Below are 21,946 nucleotides of genomic sequence, written 5' to 3'. Positions count from 1 at the left end.
GCTTCGCATTTTGGTGGTTTCTGATTTGCACTAATATTTTACTATGAACTAGAGTCGGTCGAAGTGATCAGCGTTGTTCCTTAAGTAGCGCAAGTGACGCCTTACAATTCTACTCAATTACAATAAAAAGTAGTCATTTCTAAGACATGTCAAAACTAATTCAAGTGGAACACGAAATGAAAGGTCTAAGAATTACTAAAAGTCAGTAAATATCTAAGTAAATTTGGTCGGTCGGAAGGTGGTCGCATACTGTGAACAGTTAGTCGGAGATGGCTGCATACGAAATCGCAAGATGTATCGCCGCATATAACGTAAAATGACTATAATGACACCACCCAAGGGTAGAATCTTCGAAAAAATATACCCAGTTACCGTGATTCAGAAGCTATTTTACGCATTCCTTATGACACTTCAACTCATGATGGTGGTGCAATATTATCCCTGAGCTATACTTTCTGCTTTACAAAAACAAAATTGCAAATGTAATTAGTTCATCCATAATACTGTTCAGGTAGATGTGGCAGTAGTTGTAAAACATTACTACTTCAGTAAGTACTGCAAGTAGCCAAATTCTACTTGAGTACCTCGAAAAAGTAGAAATATTCAACATATATAAAAAATCTTGAAAACGTGACGTGATGGAGCAAAATTAACGTCAGATTCGTATTCAGCGCCCCCAAATTAGGTGTAATTGACTCAAAGAAGTCCTGGCGCAAAAATCGTGTAGACAGGTGTTCTCCATCGTATCTGTATTTTATTTCTAAATTACACTGTTAATAAATTCTGCTCAGTGACTGAGTTGATATTAGGTAATGAGAAAAATTTGGTTAATTAAAAAAGATCTATTTGCCATAATGATTCGAAACAATGTTAAACATGATACATTTTCAACTCTCTTTAAACCCCTATCCACGTTCTTCCATTAAGACACTAAAACAGTGGTTCTCAAACTTTTTTAGGGGTACCTCCCTTTATGACAGTGAAAAGTTTCGCCTCCCCCTTATCATTATATCACGAACTATCAGAGGTGGTCAGTAACGAAGTACTTCTACTTTTTGGAAGTACTCAAGTAGTTTTCCTCTACTTCTGGTACTTACTCAAGTAGATCTGATTTTCTCTACTTCTACTTCTACTTCGTAATATTTTGTAATCTACTTACTTACTTTTCGCTATTTTCAGTTTGTCAAGTAGAAGTAGTTTAATCCCCCACAACGGAAGATAGCTTGAGGAATTTCAGGGCTGTTTTCACGTAGTACCAACATTTAATATTCATAAAAGTCAAGTAAAGCCCAAAACATCTGTTGCGCTTCACGCATAGTAATGATGTGGTGACAAATATGTTTTCATGAACGTATCTGTGAATGTAATTTAGGCACCGGATTGCTCCGTTCCTCTCACATCGCATCGTCGCCCATATTAAATATTTCATCACAGTAAATATGGCCCACCATAACGTTTGAAACTACGGTTTCGCAATCTAGCAATTACCTATAATATTGCAATCTCGCAGCCCCTTACGTGTCTTGCTAATCTGGAAAATCCAGCTTTCTTAACGTTACACCGGTTTTAGGAGATCTCCTTTGATGTTTTATGGACAAAATACATGAAATATATTTTCTGCTTTTTAGAAGGAGTATTTGTATTTCAGTTTCAATTGCGAGTATACATGTTAAAGCATGAAAGCAAGTGTAGTAATGCCTTCATTTCCCGAAAATAAAGCTACACTAATTATAACTTTTACGATCCACAATATTTGTTATTGACGTATACTAATCCCGCAAAGTGATGAAACCGTATCCGATACAACTTCTACGTATTTCTCTTCGCCTAAACTTGGGGCCTTGTAATATGGGGTTGGGCGTCATGCCATGATATTCTCTAAAAACGGGGTCTTCTAGTAAACAAAGGATTAGTATCGCATTTTCATATCATTACTATAATTTGCATCCCATGATGCGAAACAATGCTTATTCTGTAGAAAATTGATACCTTGCAGGGATGCATCAATAGTAATCAAGCTCTGCACCTACCGCATAGCTCAATTCGCAGCTTTTGACAGTCCATGCGACCGAATTAAGACTGTTTTTAAAACTACTTACTTACCTGAGTAGATTTAAAGTCAGTCAATTCTACTTCTACTTCAAGTAGTTTTAGGAGGCTTTCTGAAGAAGTACTTGTACTCGTACTTGAGTAGATTTTTCCGTAACTACTTCTACTTCTACTTGAGTATATTTATTGACTACTTTGACCACCTCTGCGAACTTTAAATGAATGCCAGCAATTCAAACGGATAGTTTGATGGCATGGAAGCTTATGGCTGTTGATGAGAGAATTTTGAAATGTTAAAGTCGGACAATACACAAAGCAACAGCTATTAACTGGGGGTAAATCGCGCGGAGCGCAGAACTTTTTTCAATAAACTTCGGCTTTGCGCCCCCATTCTGATGGTTGCACGCCCCCAGTTCGAGAACCACTTCACTTGAATGTATATGCAATAGTACAAAGCTTATTTTATTGGTCGCTGCATTTCGAGCAGTCTGCAGCTTAAATAGCCTTGATGTTGAGCGAAGCTTGCACTTTTTCTGAACTTTGCACTCCCTTGAACGAGTGTTACGTGTTTTTGTCGTACGACCCACTTTAATTAAAATCCTCAATCTTGCCGACATGCTCGGCAAAAACTAAAAGGACGGGTTTACCCTTGACTCCAGTATACTTAATCCCAAATTTCCTGCGTTGTTCTGGTCGTAGACAATTACAACTATTTCAGATGGATAGCTATTATCAATACGCATACGTCGAGCCACAAATAACCTATTATACTATCGAATAACCTGTTCAAAATGCAGATTGAATACAAAAATACGTTTTGCGCAAAATACAATTTGCCACGACGCTCGCGTGAATGTACGCGCGTGAGATAAACCAGCGCCCGTGACATAAATCAGCGCATCGAATTCATTTGCAGATCTTTTCTCCTAACATGTGTTGGTTATGCCCAATGCAATGCCCATCTATTGGAATACTTATAATCAAACATTAGCAGCAGGGAAGATTTTTCGAACTGAAAGTAAAAATATTTTACGAAATAACATGCGCGGGTTTTAGCAATATATATTTTTGTTGCTGTTGAAGATTACGCATATTGATTATTTCTGCTTTTCATACTAATACACCAATACTGCCATGATGTTGTTCAGCGAGCTACAAGATCTCCGCTATTGATATGACAGCAACTTTATGTCCTTAAATGGCTGCACTTCTGGTTAAAATCTTTCCCATAGTAGCGAATGAAACGAAACGCACCGTCACATCAAAGCTCAGATCGCGATTCTGGTATTGAAAGGTATTTTGGTGTCTGCTCGATATTTCGGTCCACAACGACCAGCAAATCCAATGGCATCAAATTCCAGCTCCATCTAATCAATGCACTTTTTGATTCAATGTATTTTATTCGTCCATTATTCACGAGAGAGGCAAGAAAATTCGGCGTAACTCTCCAGTTGACCTATTTTCATTGCAGTGTGGGCAAGGAATATCGTTGCAAAGACTTCAATCGCCAATGCTGTAATGGTTTCATACGAAACCATCATTGTACCCGTGATATGTTTTTCCATGTGTTGGTGCTAGATGTGCTGGTTTGTTATTATTTCGATTCGCTGTTGTAGGCCTATTACACGTTTGATGCATTATTTCATATATTGTGTCATGCGACTCGACATATCATTGTCGCATATGCCGATGTGCTACCTGATATACCAGACGAGAGTCTCACTATTGCGCTGTTCGGCTGAGTAGACTATAAATTTCGGTGTAACATAGCACTAACTCGTACAAGGATGGATACGCGATTACATATACCGGCGTTGTGAAATGAATCATTTGGACGTCCGCGATGCTATGTTATTACCCAACAATAACACGCGGCATTATATTTGCTGTTGTGATTAGCGCAGATTTGCTGTTGCAGATTACGCATATCGATTGCTGCTTTTCGTACTAATACAGCATTACCAACATGGTGGTGTTCAGCGAGCTACAAGATCTCCAACGCGCAATCGATATGACAGCAATTTATGTCCGTAAATGGCTTTACTTCTGGTGAAAATGTTTCAGATCTGGCCCATGGTAGAGAACAAAACCAAAATATGGTTGAATGTCCAATGGCCATCGTCAAATTAGCGAAAAATATACACTGTAAACGAAAATGGTGTGTTTTCGCAATTCACACCCTAGCGTAGGGTGTGTTTTGAGTCATCACACTTATTGGGTACTAAATTTGTCATTCACACCTAAGCTATTGGTGGAAATAAGCCAAATACACCCCTATACACACATACCATAAAATATACACCCGAAGCATTGGCATTTGGGGTGAATTGTTAGAGATCACACCTTTTTTCAGACAAATATGAAGTTTGGGATTCAATTCGCGCTAACCGCTTCCTCAAGCTTCCACAAAACTGTTGAAGTTTTAAGGCTGTGTCGGTCAGAAGCCTGGTTAAGCCTGTTGTGTCTACCTGTAGGTCGTGTAGGACATATTCTCTTTGGGTTTTAATTATCCACCGAAAATGCGTGTTTTCACCCACTTTATTGTTGTCCGTGCCTTTAAGGCTTCTTGGGTAGGCTTAGGCAATGTTGCATTGTTCAGTTTTCATGGATTTAACCCGGTTCGATCAAGTAAATTCGCTTACGCATATAGCTTCAGCTTCAGTGACAAATAAGCATTCGTTGTATTAGTTCGTGCTGTGCTACATCGACATGAATGAATAATAGTCAAGTCCACAATATCATATTGTAATTCACATTTATCGTGCACTGCGGTACTCGTACTTTGGCTGAAGTTTCACCCTGGCTGCTATAGTGTGACCGATGTATCTCAAGTGTGTGGCAAAAATACGACACATTATGAAGTTGCCAGGATATTGGTTTATAATTTCTTTCATGCCACGTCAAATGCACAGTTGTACGAATGTGTAGGCTATATCTATGTACAAAATATATCGGGCCTATGCCGCACGGCATTAGTGTATAACCACAGTATAATGCAGGTTACGGGTATTTAAAGCCGGGAATACAAGAAGGAGTCAAATTTTAGCCACAAACTTACGTGAGCAGTACGCAATATGGGCGTAGCAAGAATTCAAATTAAAATGGGACACGAGGTTACGTCACGGAACAATCATTGAAGTGGGCGAAAGAGGGACTAAATTGGGGCAAAGTTTCCTGGTTATTTTCGTATCTATATTGTTATGTTATTCACTATTTGGTAGCTTTATGAATTGCACACTAAGCCTAACCGACAACGACAATTTGCATACAGCTTTCGGATCGTATCAATGGTTCGATCTATGAAGATGAATCTAGTACTGCAAGACTTTTTTTAAGCTTATTATGATGTAATCTGCAGCTTCACAGCTATCAAATCCACATTTCTGATAAATCAATTATAGTATACATACAAATATTCCGGAGATCCTTAACTTCAATATAGTTATTGCATCAGTTAGTCAATTGTGACATCATAATGGAACAAACAAACCGTCGTCACCAGAACAGCTGCTGCTATGTAAAATGTTTCGTTATATGCCGTATTTCCGCGCTTACGAGACCAGACTGGCTATCGACTGACCGTATTAGTTGTCGTGAATCGGTGAAGAAAGTCTCATTCGAGATTGAAAATATCTGAATGGTGAGTTACATTTCGTATCGGTACTATAGTAGTAGAGAACATTTGTTCCGTTGCGTTTCCGGTACAGATCCGATTCCTGTTACTCAGTGTTGCAGCTGTACTGAACAGAATTATATGTAGCAAGCTGGAATTTTAAACGTACCGGTAGTGACGATACATTGAATTCACATACATTGTTGTATCACCAGTACCGATACCAATATCCAAGACACAGTAGCTCAATGGCTCTAATGGAGATACTGTTGACAGGTGCAGCATCAGCTATGATTATAAACTACGGTAATTTGGGCTCGATCAACATCGTTTGTAAGTGCATTGAAAAAAAAATCGATTGTCGTTATATAGGTAAGTATTATGATTACCAAAGCACACCACGACCTGTTTAAGTGTAAAGGTAGCCTACCACTGACTATGCAGGGTTATGTTATCAGCCTATCACCCTGTCATTATCACTAAGCTATATACACATTATATGTTATGTTATGGCAGGAAGGTAAACATATTATCTATTCTACTTCAGACTTGCATGGGCATAGATCGCAAATTTGGGGCTCTTGAAGAATGAAATTATCGATTTCTGCTCATGAGAAAACAAGTGTAACATACAAACAGCAAAGGGCTGAAGAATATGAAGCAATGGTATCTGAGGTGAGCAATGGACATTTGATGATGAAAGCTTTCGATCCCCGTAAATTGGGGCCAGTAAATGTTGATGATATTATGACATGGGTGAAAATATGACAATGCTATATTGCTATCACTATGAATATGAGAGACTTGACTAGGAGCAGGCTTGCCAGTAGTATTGAACATATTTTGCAGTGCCCCCCTCAGACTATACCGGGACGAAGTTAGCCATCAAATTCTAGCCATCAAAAATAAATATCAGAACTACTGTGTAGAATATCGCAGGTATCGGATGTATCACCAGGATCAAGTTTCCGGCCATGCCGCGGGGCAGCCATCGGCCACATACGATGTTTCGACGAAGGTTACGGTGAAATACTCATTAAATTGCCTTCAAATCAATAAAGCGTATAAATACTCGACTGATTTTATCGCATCACGTCATTTGTGAAACAACTAATAAAGAATATAAGCTCGACTAGCACCTCAACACTGTTAACTCAACACAGCTATCTCGCGAATGACTATCTCCATCATGAAATTTTCACAGCTGCAAGGTATCGCTCTGCTGCAAACGAAATTTCGCAAAATCTAGTTTTAGCACACAAAATCTGGATTTGACAAAACAAATATTGCTCCGACACGCTAAACGCCGTACCTCAAATGTCTCTAAACTATATGATACGCTCAACTAAACAGTCACTAAACATAGAATCGAATCCAACTTCTCCAAACTAGAGACTGTGGCAATGAATGGCGTTCACATATGTATAGTTTGCAGGCAAATCGGACACCACACAATGTGTCAACTATCTTCAAGTGGCGCATTCAAATTTATCACGAAAAATATTCGACACCAATTTTCAGCGATATCCAAGTGGCGCAAGGTGTCCAACGGACCCGATACGCTGGACTGCACATGCACAGTCATAAAAATACAAATTTATTCACGAAAAATATTCGAAATTTTTCAAACTATACCCTGTGTCAAGGAATAGTTTTCATATACCTATAGCCTGTAGTTAAACGTAACAGCACACCGATTTTCAGCGATATCCAAGTTGCGCAAGGTGTCCAACGGACCCGATACGCTCGAATGCACAGTCATAAAAATTCAAATTTATGCACGAAAAATATTCGAAATTTGCCAAACTATACCCTGTGTCAAGGAATGGTTTTCAAATACCTATAGCCTGTAGTTAAACGTAACAGCACACCAATTTTCAGCGATATCCAAGTGGCGCAAGGTGTCCAACGGACCCGATACGTTCGTCTGCTCAGTGATAAAAATTCAAATTTATTCACGAAAAATATTCGAAATTTGCCAAACTATACCCTGTGTCAAGGAATGGTTTTCAAATACCTATAGCCTGTAGTTAAACGTAACAGCACACCGATTTTCAGCGATATCCAAGTGGCGCAAGGTGTCCAACGGACCCGATACGCTGGACTGCACAGTCATGAAAATTCAAATTTATGCACGAAAAATATTCGAAATTTGCCAAACTATAACCTGCGTCAAGGAATGGCTTTCAAATACCTATAGCCTGTAGTTAAACGTAACAGCACACCAATTTTCAGCGATATCCAAGTGGCGCAAGGTGTCCAACGGACCCGATACGTTCGTCTGCTCAGTGATAAAAATTCAAATTTATGCACGAAAAATATTCGAAAATTTTCAAACTATACCCTGTGTCAAGGAATAGTTTTCAAATACCTATAGCCTGTAGTTAAACGTAACAGCACACCAATTTTCAGCGATATCCAAGTGGCGCAAGGTGTCCAACGGGCCCGATACGTTCGTCTGCTCAGTGATAAAAATTCAAATTTATTCACGAAAAGTATTCGAAAATTTTCAAACTATACCCTGTGTCAAGGAATGGTTTTCAAATACCTATAGCCTGTAGTTAAACGTAACAGCACACCAATTTTCAGCGATATCCAAGTGGCGCAAGGTGTCCAACGGGCCCGATACGTTCGTCTGCTCAGTGATAAAAATTCAAATTTATTCACGAAAAGTATTCGAAAATTTTCAAACTATACCCTGTGTCAAGGAATGATTTTCGAATACCTATAGCCTGTAGTTAAACGTAACAGCACACCAATTTTCAGCGATATCCAAGTGGCGCAAGGTGTCCAACGGGCCTGATACGTTCGTCTGCTCAGTGATAAAAATTCAAATTTATTCACGAAAAGTATTCGAAAATTTTCAAACTATACCCCTGATGCAATTGTGTGGTTTAATTCCACGATGAACGGATCTTGATCATTGATTGCCGCGGAGTTGATTGTAAAGTCGTTCGATGTTTCGTCGTCATCGTCATCTTGACTTTCCTCAATACTGGATACCATTTCATTCAACCCGATGTCACTCTCGATGACTTGGCTGAAGAAATAGTGCGATCGTTGTGACAACGTCTCATTGGAAGAATTCAGCAGGATCGTCAAGTGGTGAATTTGGAGCTTGATGAATTTCCAATTTGATGACCTCACGAATAAGCCGAATATAAACATCATTTCACTGTACCTGCGGGAGTTCTTTTTGCACAAGGTTTTAAAATTCTTCATGATGTGACTAGCACATAACCGTAGGAATGGCTTGTTCAAGTCACAAATTGAGGCATTTCCTGAAATGACGCGATGGCACCGAGCGATGTATATTGGTACCTGCTCTTCCATGAATACGTGAAGTATTGATTTTATTAGGACAATGCTTCCGTCGCAAATGAAAAGTCTAGCCGGCTTTTTATTGCTATGACTTCTATTTGCATCACGACTGAAATAGAGCAGAAATGCCTCGATCTCAGCGACGTTGTGTCGACTGGTGAGGAATGAGGCCAATGCTATCGGAGCCTTCCTAGAGACAGGGTGTCTCGCTACTAATTCATACATGTAGTATGTTCCATCTGCTCCACGGAGGATACTACCAGTTGCATCTATATAAATGGCGTCGATTCGCGATAAGTGATGGAAAATGCGGATGGTTTCTGACGACCAAAACATAATACCGAGTGGCTCAAAGTTCACCCGCTGCAGCGTTCCACGCACGAACCTTTTGTCTTTATCTTTGCAGCGCTGTCGATCAAGAATGAGGCGCAAAGATTTCCAGAGATCCTTGTGGGGAACCGGTATACGGTTAGCCTCTTGGCTGACTTTGTTCAAAACAGACTGTGAAGAAGTTAAGTCTCGATTTCCAGAAGACCAAACGTCTTGTGGTAAATTACTCAAACACTTGATTGCAGTAATCCGAGGTTTATTGTTCTTCATGATTTTTTTAAATTTAGCCCTTCGCTGCCCGGAAAGTTTGGTCGACTTCAATCCCATATGACGCATATCCCCGGAGAAATTTGCACACATTACTCTGGGTCTAGTACGATGGCAAGACACCTTTACTTTGCAGCTGCAAGTTTTGAATGTGCATCGTCCGTAACAAACGAAAACTGTTTTGGATTTTAACCCATTGAAGTTATGGCCTTTGAATGCAAAACTGCAGTAAGGATTGAATTTTTTCAATCCCTTTCGAATGACGTCCGTCCAACCATTAAATTGCACAGTTCGTTCTCGAACTGAGTTAACAATCCGAGACCAATTATGCATGGTAACTCGAAAATTCCCATTTTCCGGTCTTTTTTTAGGTCTCCAGACGCGGTCACCCGGTAACAAATGCGGTGCTGGCTCCGTGCAGCCGGGGGACGGATTACAGGATGGCTGGCAAGCTTCTGAAGAGACGTGCTGATGTGAATCTTCCACCTCAGAGACTGCATCACAGGAAGAGCTTTGAGACACCGAATCACAGAACGGTAGTTCTTCATGGGAGGGACTGTGACTCGCCAGACTTTCCTGAGGCTCGACACCATCAGACGAGGTGTCATCGAAATTCAAATTTTTTAGTGGCTGTTTAGACAAGCAAGCACCATTCACGAACTGTTGATTCGATTCCACAGCTTGGCACGATGAAGAATTCGATTTCTTAGATATGTGGTTGTAACCGGGGTTGAGATATGCATCGGATATTGATGCGTCTTCGTTCAAGCACACTTCGTATGACGGGACATCATCAGGGGGAGGATGCTTGGCCTCAGACTGTATAGCGGCCCGTTGCAACTGCTCCGATAAGTGGTTGAAACCAGGATTAGCATCTTCTTCTCCGTTCAAGCACGCTTCGTATGACGGGACATCATCAGGAGGAGAATCCTGGGCCTTAGATAGCATAGCCGCTCTTTTCGATAATATAGCAACTTTGTGCCTAGCATATCGACTTCGTAGCAGCTTGATGTACCGTTTCAAATTATCGTTACCACGACGACATTTTCCTATGAAATTTTGCGCTACGAGTTTCCACGTAGGTGTGATCCCGATGTCTGCTATGCAGAAATCAACCAAAGCAGCAGCTATCTGGTCATCCGTCACAAACGTGTTGCGTGATGCCATAATTTTGAAAACACGTTGTAATAAGGAGATTGCATAAAGGACGTTTTTGTAACGCAGTCGCAGTAAGCAATGAATGACTATTTGTAAAAATCGAGAGTTTTTATACTGAATGCGACCCCATGTCCGTCTCTATGCAACTACCCGCGTAAGTTGAACCGTCTCATTTTATGTGTATTCGACCTAGCTGGCGCCAGCTGCGCGCAAAATCCACCTGCAGCATGACTATCTGGGCGTGTTCTGCAGGTGCAATATGGCTTTGAAAAGCCGCGGTTCATCTGTTGTTGTTGTTGTTGTCATTCTGGTTTGTTGGTGGTATTCATGGTGTTTGTCGACCACAATGGTGATTTACACTAGGCCGATATGCTTTATTTTGATTTCGTAGCTGCCGACTTGTAGCACGGGTACTGCTAGGCTTTTTTAAAACACTGCGTACGCCAATGAGGTGGCGAGGAAGAGCCTAGATAAACATACAATAAATCGGTAGGAATTCTGGAGTCAACCTCGGTCGGACTCGAACTCGCAACTCATTGGAGCCACATAATGTTAACCAAGTCACAAGTCAATCAAAATGTATTAGTTTTAACCAGAGTCATCTTATATTCACCACGAAGTCAAGTGCTTGCATGCCTACGTCAAGCAATCACGAGCGCCACTTGGATATCGCTGAAAATTGGTGTAGTGTTGGGCGTAACTGTAGTCCAGAGGTCTCAAACTTACGTGTGCTCGCGGGCCATTTCCTAGATTTTGATGACGCCGCGGGCCGCAGCATCAATAATAGCGACATTCAAGATTTTTCATAGCGCCTGTCCATTTTCAACACAATTTCTCACGGTACCTATATTATAATCAGAAAGCTCATTCACATAGGACTATTTTCATGTTGAATAAATTGGCCTAAAAAATACTCCACAGCATATAGGCCTAATTCAACAATTCATATCGTACACCCTGATGTGGTGCTTCGTACCCCGATGGGGTCTTCGGACCCTGGTTAAGAACCCCTGGAATAGAAACGTCCAATAGTCGAATAATTCATTGGTGTTACAGCTGTAGTGCGTAGGCCTGCTGCTACCGTACTCGCCACCGATAATAACATGGATAAAGAGAACAAACACCCAGAATGTAACCAACTATACGACACGGGGTCATAGAATGCCAATGGTTGCCATACTGACCTGACTTCATAGTTATATACCCTAAGCAGCGCATGCTACGACCTTTTGATATATTATTAGTCTCCATGACAGTTTCATAGATTGTTACGTCCGTAGAATTAACAAGTCACAGTTCCGATTCGCAAGTCCTTGTCTGATTTTAACGTTTGACCCGACTCAACTCGAGTCATATTTATTAAATCACCCAGTCGAGTAATTTCACGAGAAGGTCGCAACAAACCAAATCACAATCATCAGTGACGAATCATCAACGGGTCGTGTTCTATCATCATTAACTAAAAATATGATGTAATAGCTGATCTTCTCCCGCAGGGTAGCTTTTAAAAGTGATGTTATAGTGAAGTTTATTAAAATTCTAGTGATTTTTATAGTATTTTCAGATAGAACTTTTAGCTCTTACATCTAAAAAAGATATACGACACTTGAATATATTGTTAAATACTTGAAATTCCTAAATGCCGTTGCGGGCCGCACAAAATGCTCTCGCGGGCCATGTGTTTGAGACCTATGCTGTAGTCTATACGTATTTGAAAGCCATTCATTTGAAAGCCTTGACACCTTGCCAAACTATAACCTGAATTCGAGCGTATCGGGTCCGTTGGATACCTTGCACCACTTGGATATCGCTGAAAATCGATGTACTGCTAGGCGTAACTGTAAGCTATAGATATTTGAAAGCCATTCCTTGACGCAGGTTATAGTTTGGCAAATTTCGAATATTTTTCGTGCATAAATTTGAATTTTCATGACTGTGCAGTCCAGCGTATCGGGTCCGTTGGACACCTTGCGCCACTTGGATATCGCTGAAAATTGGTGTGCTGTTACGTTTAACTACAGGCTCTAGGTATTTGAAAACCATTCCTTGACACAGGGTATAGTTTGTAAATTTTCGAATACTTTTCGTGAATAAATTTGAATTTTTATCACTGAGCAGACGAACGTATCGGGCCCGTTGGACACCTTGCGCCACTTGGATATCGCTGAAAATTGGTGTGCTGTTACGTTTAACTACAGGCTATAGGTATTTGAAAACCATTCCTTGACACAGGGTATAGTTTGAAAATTTTCGAATACTTTTCGTGAATAAATTTGAATTTTTATCACTGAGCAGACGAACGTATCGGGCCCGTTGGACACCTTGCGCCACTTGGATATCGCTGAAAATTGGTGTGCTGTTACGTTTAACTACAGGCTATAGGTATTCGAAAATCATTCCTTGACACAGGGTATAGTTTGAAAATTTTCGAATACTTTTCGTGAATAAATTTGAATTTTTATCACTGAGCAGACGAACGTATCGGGCCCGTTGGACACCTTGCGCCACTTGGATATCGCTGAAAATTGGTGTGCTGTTACGTTTAACTACAGGCTATAGGTATTTGAAAACCATTCCTTGACACAGGGTATAGTTTGAAAATTTTCGAATACTTTTCGTGAATAAATTTGAATTTTTATCACTGAGCAGACGAACGTATCGGGCCCGTTGGACACCTTGCGCCACTTGGATATCGCTGAAAATTGGTGTGCTGTTACGTTTAACTACAGGCTATAGGTATTTGAAAGCCATTCCTTGACACAGGGTATAGTTTGAAAATTTTCGAATATTTTTCGTGCATAAATTTGAATTTTTATCACTGAGCAGACGAACGTATCGGGTCCGTTGGACACCTTGCGCCACTTGGATATCGCTGAAAATTGGTGTGCTGTTACGTTTAACTACAGGCTATAGGTATTTGAAAGCCATTCCTTGACGCAGGTTATAGTTTGGCAAATTTCGAATATTTTTCGTGCATAAATTTGAATTTTCATGACTGTGCAGTCCAGCGTATCGGGTCCGTTGGACACCTTGCGCCACTTGGATATCGCTGAAAATCGGTGTGCTGTTACGTTTAACTACAGGCTATAGGTATTTGAAAACCATTCCTTGACACAGGGTATAGTTTGGCAAATTTCGAATATTTTTCGTGAATAAATTTGAATTTTTATCACTGAGCAGACGAACGTATCGGGTCCGTTGGACACCTTGCGCCACTTGGATATCGCTGAAAATTGGTGTGCTGTTACGTTTAACTACAGGCTATAGGTATTTGAAAACCATTCCTTGACACAGGGTATAGTTTGGCAAATTTCGAATATTTTTCGTGCATAAATTTGAATTTTTATGACTGTGCATTCGAGCGTATCGGGTCCGTTGGACACCTTGCGCAACTTGGATATCGCTGAAAATCGGTGTGCTGTTACGTTTAACTACAGGCTATAGGTATATGAAAACTATTCCTTGACACAGGGTATAGTTTGAAAAATTTCGAATATTTTTCGTGAATAAATTTGTATTTTTATGACTGTGCATGTGCAGTCCAGCGTATCGGGTCCGTTGGACACCTTGCGCCACTTGGATATCGCTGAAAATTGGTGTCGAATATTTTTCGTGATAAATTTGAATGCGCCACTTGAAGATAGTTGACACATTGTGTGGTGTCCGATTTGCCTGCAAACTATACATATGTGAACGCCATTCATTGCCACAGTCTCTAGTTTGGAGAAGTTGGATTCGATTCTATGTTTAGTGACTGTTTAGTTGAGCGTATCATATAGTTTAGAGACATTTGAGGTACGGCGTTTAGCGTGTCGGAGCAATATTTGTTTTGTCAAATCCAGATTTTGTGTGCTAAAACTAGATTTTGCGAAATTTCGTTTGCAGCAGAGCGATACCTTGCAGCTGTGAAAATTTCATGATGGAGATAGTCATTCGCGAGATAGCTGTGTTGAGTTAACAGTGTTGAGGTGCTAGTCGAGCTTATATTCTTTATTAGTTGTTTCACAAATGACGTGATGCGATAAAATCAGTCGAGTATTTATACGCTTTATTGATTTGAAGGCAATTTAATGAGTATTTCACCGTAACCTTCGTCGAAACATCGTATGTGGCCGATGGCTGCCCCGCGGCATGACCGGAAACTTGATCCTGGTGATACATCCGATACCTGCGGTATTCTACACAGTAGTTCTGACATTTATTTTTTATGGCTAGAATTTGATGGCTAACTTCGTCCCGGTTCAGACTATCTGCTAAGAGTATGTGACCCATCAACTAGACTACTTCTTTTGAAACTACTTCTCTGAGTTCTGTTCATATATTTATTTTAATTTAAAGCAGCTTGACATGGATTTGACATAGTCACTTCTATATGCTTGTCATTGAGTAGAAATTGACATCTATTGCTTGAGTAGCAATGCGCACTACTGCGGTCAACTGGGTGTGCAACAATGCACGGATTAGCTGGGTCTTCAATGTTTTGACCAATATGAAGAGGCAAACATAGCCTTGCCAAAGTTGATCAATCTGTCCTTTTGATCAATATAAACAAATCATAATATATGCACTTCTTGACTCATGATATGACATACACAAATGACATGACATGCACAAATCTGCTTTTTGTTAGATTCAAGGACTGATTGCTATTAGTAGCAGACTCTTACTCTGTGAATGTGAAATCAAATATGTTATTGGTGAGTAATATACTATGCGTAGGAGAGTTGCAAAATTGTATTTTAACTTGCTTATTAACAAGCATTAAAGCAAGTCAAGGCTACAACATCAGTACACATTTTGGATGTCTTGGGCGTTTCGAATCCAACCCAAATTATCAACTGAATGTTTACCGTATGCCTCATGGTTATTTTTTCAATTTTAGGATGCTGCTATACAAGCAAAATATCGGGGAATTTCAACCAAATCGACGTCGCATTTAACGGTAGAAGCGTATGATGCGAAACAGTAAAGGATCGTTATCAAACAGCTTATATTACAAGGTAATCATTATCATCCAGATAATTTGCTAATTTCGAAGTATAAGACTTAAGTCAACGTTTTCAAATCAAGACACAGTTAGACATGTATCTGTGGCGGGGTTGTAACCAAGTCACGAGGCTCCGAGTCAGAAGTCAATCTCACTAATATAGTTTTGACTCGAGTCAGGTCGAGTCATTTTTCTTTGACCACTGAGTCATGGTATTATGACTCGAATCCGAGTCCAAGTCATTGTGTTGACTGATCAGCTTCCAGTTGAAATCTTGTTCAATCCACTTTTTATAACTCTGTTTGGTGATATCGAATGGTTCGCATTCATAAATATAGTAATTTCCCTCACTGGTCGAAATTTTAAGTACCAGTACCAATAGGCGTAATCTAAATAGTGAGATTACTTTACTATTCTCCGAAATTTCAAAGAAATGTAGGTCTTCGCCGTCTGAATCTTGAGTCATATGACTAGGTTCGAGTCATGCGCAATGACTCAAGTCCAAGTCGAGTCAATACACTGATTGACTCGAGTCGAGGAATTTCCATATTTTGAGCAAATGACTCGAGTCAAGTCGAGTCATCAGAAAATCCTGACTCGAGTCAATTCATGACTCGAATCAGTACAATCCTGATCTGTGGTCCCTTTGAATCCATTCTGAAAGTCAATATTGCCTGAGGAGGAAACGTTTCAAACGTGTTTTGAATCAATATTAAATTCATATCAATTTTTCTATATCTGATTTTCTCTAAATTTTAGAGACCGCATGCAGCAAGAGCAAGATTACATTAGAGGAATTAACCAATCTTGGGACTATGCTGCGAAAACTGAAAGAATTGTTATCAAGACAGCAGGTATTACAACTTTGTTAACGACACCTGATGTCAACTTTCGTAGTCGCATATATGAAGTAAACCAAAGCAGAGATTGTCAAAGTTACTAGCGTTGCTACTCAAGTCGATGTAGAAATGCTGCCGTCAATTTATACTCGATTACAAGTAGATACAACAGTTCCCAATACAAGTCAAAACTACGTCAAGTGGAATCAGAATACAAAATGTCGGAAGAATAGTTAAGTATGGTAAGCAGTTTTTCGGAAGTTTCTGTTTTGAAAATTGCGATATGAATGTTCGCGATTATTGTAAAGTTACTAATAGCATATGACACTACTAACAGACAGAATCTTCAAAAATATATTCAGTTATCCTGATATAGGCGGTGTTGCCAGACTTGGACAACTAAATATTCTAGCGAGATAGTGTAATGGTTGTGTGTCCGGCTTCTCGATCGGTAGGTCGCGTGTTCAATCCCCGGCCGGGTCAGACCAAAGACTCAAAAACTGGTATTCGCGGCTATCCCGCTATGCACTCAGCAATCACGGATAGCATGGAGGAGAAAAAAACGGGGGAGCAGATTAGATGACCTTACTATAAAGGCCGTATCGCATGTCCGTCGTCAAAAAGCATCTCGATGGTGCAGGCGAAAAAGAATACCATATCTCTCTCTCTAAATATACTAATCGAGGCCATTGTAATTTGTGAAATGTTTCTATGCTCTAATTCTAATTCTAATCGAATTTATGAAATCTTTCTATGGTCTAATTTCAATTATAATCCAATGTCTGATTTTCCTGATAATGCTACAGTAGTACTATATAGTGCGAAACGTGCCAAGCTTGCTGTACAGCAGGGGTGTACAAAAATGACTTTTTATTCTCAAATTCTTGTGGCTACTTGATGAAATTGTTAGGTTACCTAATTGAAGCTTGCACACTAAATTTGGTTCGGTTCCAACCAGCAGCCGCATTGCTACGGGAGACGAAAGTTTATCTATTTATTATATAAAAATGAGTAAAAAAAATTCAAAATTTTCTGTGCACCCATGCAACCGTTAGGTTGTCCATAAACAATGCCCACCAAATTTGCCTCTATTCAAACCATCCGAAGCGGAGTTATCGATGTCGAAAACTTTGGATTTGAATAAAATAGTATTTACGGTGGGCACAACTGTAATAAATGATTTAAAAATCGGTCACCGTAAATACTATTTTACTGAAATCCAAAATTTTTCGACGCCAATAACTCCGCTTCCACTGGTTGAAATTGAGCCAAATCGGTTGAGCATTCTTTCTATAGAAAACCTAACAATATAATGGGTGAACAGAAAATTTTAAATTTTTTTTACTCATTTTCATATAGGCCTGATAAGTAAAAACTTTGTTCTCCTGTAGCAATGCGGCTACTGGTTGGAATCGAACCAAATTTGGTGTGCAGGCGTCAATTAGGTAACCTAACAATTTTATCATGTAGCCGGTAGAATTTGAAAAAGTAATTTTTGAACACACCTATTCTACAGTAGGGTTGTTCAAGAAAAACTTTTTTCCAAATCTCACTCGCTTAGTGACTAAATTATCAGGTTGTCTAAGAAAACGTTGCACATCAAATTTGACTCAATTCCGACCAGTAAAGGCAGTGCAATCTTGAATTGAAAGTAGAAGCAGAGCTATTTGAGTTTTTCGTTGATAATCCCCAATCCAATGGGGATTCCAACTAGAAGAAGCAGAGCTACTTGAGTTTTTCGTTGATAATCCCCAATTCAATGGGAATTATCAACGAAAAACTCAAATAGTTCTGCTTCTACTAGTTGGAATAGAGTCAAATTTGTTTTGCATCGTCTTTGAAGACAACCCAACAATTTCATGAGGTTGACAGGAAAATTTGAATTTTTTTTCATTTTTTTCCTAATAAATTAAAAATTTCAATTCAAGATTGCACGGCCTTTACTGGTTGGAATTGAGTCAAATTTGGTGTGCATCGTCTTCTTAGACAACCTGATAATTTAAACACTAAGCGAGTGAGATTTGGAAAACAAGTTTTTATTGAACAACCCTACTGTACAGTGTGCAGACATTTGCTATTCTCATGCTCATAAGATGAACTATGATTTGATATTAACTGAGTTTGATTCAACTTTTCGCGATTCAGTAATGCTAATTCTAATCTAATTTGTTAGCTAGAATTATAATTTTAATCTAATTTCAAACTGAGTAGCTATAATTTTAATTCTACTTTAATTCGAAAAATAAAATCTAATTTGGAAAAAGGGAACGTTTTCTAGTTGTCCAAGTCTGCCTGGTACATGCGGTTTATCCATAAATTTCCATCTTGTCGATGCCTAATTGCCCACACATCAGTGATCGTGTGTGAATATGTTTCCTATAGCGGTAAGTTCACCGTATCGGGCCACAGTCTGTACTGCAATGCCTTATCGAGTGAAACATCTGATTTTTTGTAAGTACTCTGTGAAAATATATATACTTGGTAACGGCTTTTTGTGGACTTCGTTAAGTTATCATAGCGTATGTGCCTGTTAATTGGGTTGTGAGTATGCATTTTGATTTCAGGATGATGCCACAAGTTCTTGCTGAAGATAGTGACTCAACCTTCGCTGTACAAAGAGTGTTTTGCGGAAACCTGGAGGAGGCGGCTTCCCAATATTACAGGGGCAATATTCTTCGAGCAGTATTTTCAGTGAATTTTTTTCTCCGTCGCTGGGATCTCTGTTTTTGTTATTTCACGAACTATGTTTCCATTTTATGTTAATATGGTTCAATTGATATCGAATATATGCATTGCAATCAAGAATGTTTATATGCAATAGTGTGTCATTTGGCAGAAGATACAGGATTTCAAGTAGGGTGTATATATTCAAATTCCGCCCCTATCAATTCTAATGGCTAGGGTGAGATATGCGATATACACCGCAAGGAATGGGGTGGATTCTGGTCATATACACCCGCAGGGTTACGTAAGTTCTGTTTTCGTGTACCACCTTTTGGGGTGAGTATACCCACTCTTTTCGCTAAGAGTGTAGGTATGTAGATTCGGCAGTCGAGTTGTGCACTTCGAAACTGATTGCTGCGATGCGCATGTCGTGATAGCTGGGTTATCTGGATGCCTATTGGTTCAATAGACAACCCTTGTCTCAAAGCGATCGTCTACATCACCATTGTCGATGAAAGGCTTGCATAATATGACCTAATCTTTTTTCAAATGCCCAGTAAAATATCAGTGAAACACTGTAGCTGCACATAATACACCTACAAACTATATCCAAGCGATCGCGACTCGTAAATGTATTACGCTTATTCCTGACGCGTTACCGTTCGAATATTAACATTCTGATACATTCGTACCGCTCTGACTTGCACGCTCAAAAGGTGCCAGTCAGAGAGCATGTTCATATTATTGTTGTTCTGATTGAAGATTGAGTGTAGCTGTACTTGTCTTGCGTTCTCAGTATGGAAATTAGAGTTACGTAATTAGTTAACTACTCAATAGGATACGAGTTCCTACATTGGTGACCCCGAACTACCTGGAAGACTCCAGAAGACCGCAAGTATTGTGCACAGCCAGGATTATACGGACACTTTCCAACATGGATACCGCCGCTATGCAAGGATTGACCGACGCACTGAAGAAACTCGTCATCCCTTCGTCAGCTAATGCGGTAAGCGTTAAACTTCCGTCACTCTGGACTGACAACCCTACTTTGTGGTTCGCTAGAGCTGAAGCTCAGTTCGAGGCTGCAAACATCACTCGAGATGATACGAAATTTAACCATGTGGTTTCGGTGTTGGATAACGCCACTGCTATCGAAATTTCCTCTCTGCTTACTGAACCGCCAGCAACAGAAAAGTACCCTGCTATCAAAAGCGCGCTATTCAAAGTATATGGCAAGCCACAAGAAGTTAATGACTCTGAACTTCTTACCATAGCCGGCTTAGGAGACAGAAAGCCGTCTGGTTTGTTGAGACACATGCGTGCGCTAGGTGGCAGTCAAGAGACATTACTGCGAGCGTTCTGGTTGGCCCAGCTACCTGCTGCAGTGCGAACAGCGCTGGCCACATCCGCAGAAACAGATGTTGAAAAGCTGGCCGAAGTTGCGGATAGAGTGTTTTTCACAACTCAGACAGTCAACGTGAGCACCCTACGCCATGACGCGCAGGATATCGCCCCACAGGCAGAAGTAGACAGCGCAACCGGAGTTTTCATCTGTCACTACCATAAAACTTTCGGTATGAAGGCTACGAACTGCAAACAAGGGTGCACATTTGCCCAGTTGGTGTCTGAGCAGAAAAGTGAATCTTCGGCACCGCATACGGTGCGCTACGCCCGTCGCAGAAAGACCCGACAGGGAAACGACGACGCCGATCGCGGTTAGAGGCTGACGCGGTTGGTGGAATTCGTAGCTGCCTCTTGATCATCAACGATGCCAAATCCGGCCGCGGGTTCCTGGTAGACACAGGAGCCCAGGTTAGCATCAGTAGTTAGTATGATCGGTCGTGACCTGGCAGGGGCTCTTATGGCGGGGTGGTGATTCGTATTGAAAACCGGGGGTGGCGACTCGTACTTTCAGACCCCCCTCGGGGCCGCGATTCGTAATGGGTTCTTATGGGTGCGGCCGTGATTCGTACTTTCGGGTATAGGCTGCGGTGGTGACTCGTATTGAAAACTCGGGGTCGTGACTCGTACTTTCAGGTATAGGCTGCGGCGGTGACTCGTATTGAAAACTCGGGGTCGTGATTCGTACTTTCAGGTATAGGCTGCGGCGGTGAATCGTAATGAGAACTCGCGGTCGTGATTCGTACTTTCAGGCATCTCTCGCGCGTTGTTGAATATGTATCAAGTAAATAGTCATGCGAATGAATCTTTGTTAATGTGTATATCGTTATTCTTATGGATGCGGTCGTGATTCGTACTTTCAGGCATCTCTCGCGCGGTGTTGAATATGTACGAGTCACCAACAATAACCGCACAAACGGAAACGTGGCTTGTTGTGAGGATTAAGCAGTGCGACCTATATTCCGAATGACCTGCGCGCTGACTTATTTCTCGTCCAGTCGCTACTATCGATTATTACACTAGACCGGTCAGTGCGAAATAGTTTGATCGTAAATTATGATATATGATGTCGTAGTTTAGTCGCGTCAAATGACCGATCGTGCTCTCTTTCCTCTCTATTGATTGCTAGCTGAATAATACTTTCGGCTTATTCGCTGTTTCGCGCCTACAAAATAATCTGCTGTTCACAACCACAACAAGAATCACAAGTATATACATTTACACATTCGTTTATTACTCTGAAATCAAACTCTTCACAAAAACACGTACAATCGTATCATTCACTTTTTTATCATCGCCAAAATTATCTAAGTATTC

General features: G+C 40.3%; 2 long non-coding RNA genes across 3 annotated transcripts; both read left to right on the top strand.

Moving 5' to 3' along the window:
- The first annotated feature begins 4,999 nt into the window (after nucleotides 1-4,999).
- On the top strand, nucleotides 5,000-19,369 carry LOC145444651 (uncharacterized). 2 transcript variants are annotated; one of them, XR_013916737.1, is made up of 5 exons: nucleotides 5,000-5,689; nucleotides 6,210-6,337; nucleotides 15,621-15,738; nucleotides 16,485-16,579; nucleotides 19,129-19,369. It is a non-coding gene; the product is annotated as an uncharacterized LOC145444651 (long non-coding RNA). The 2 variants fall into 2 exon arrangements; XR_013916736.1 differs by lacking the exon at nucleotides 5,000-5,689 and having other exon boundaries at nucleotides 5,696-6,337.
- On the top strand, nucleotides 7,900-12,852 carry LOC145444652 (uncharacterized). Its single transcript, XR_013916738.1, has 2 exons — nucleotides 7,900-7,941; nucleotides 11,325-12,852. It is a non-coding gene; the product is annotated as an uncharacterized LOC145444652 (long non-coding RNA).
- Nucleotides 19,370-21,946: the final 2,577 nt, after the last annotated feature.

Source organism: Botryllus schlosseri, chromosome 8 (genome assembly GCF_051294905.1).
Source record: "Botryllus schlosseri isolate E-star chromosome 8, Bs_hap1, whole genome shotgun sequence".
NCBI lineage: Eukaryota > Metazoa > Chordata > Ascidiacea > Stolidobranchia > Styelidae > Botryllus > Botryllus schlosseri.
This window is presented reverse-complemented; position numbering and strand designations above follow the sequence as displayed.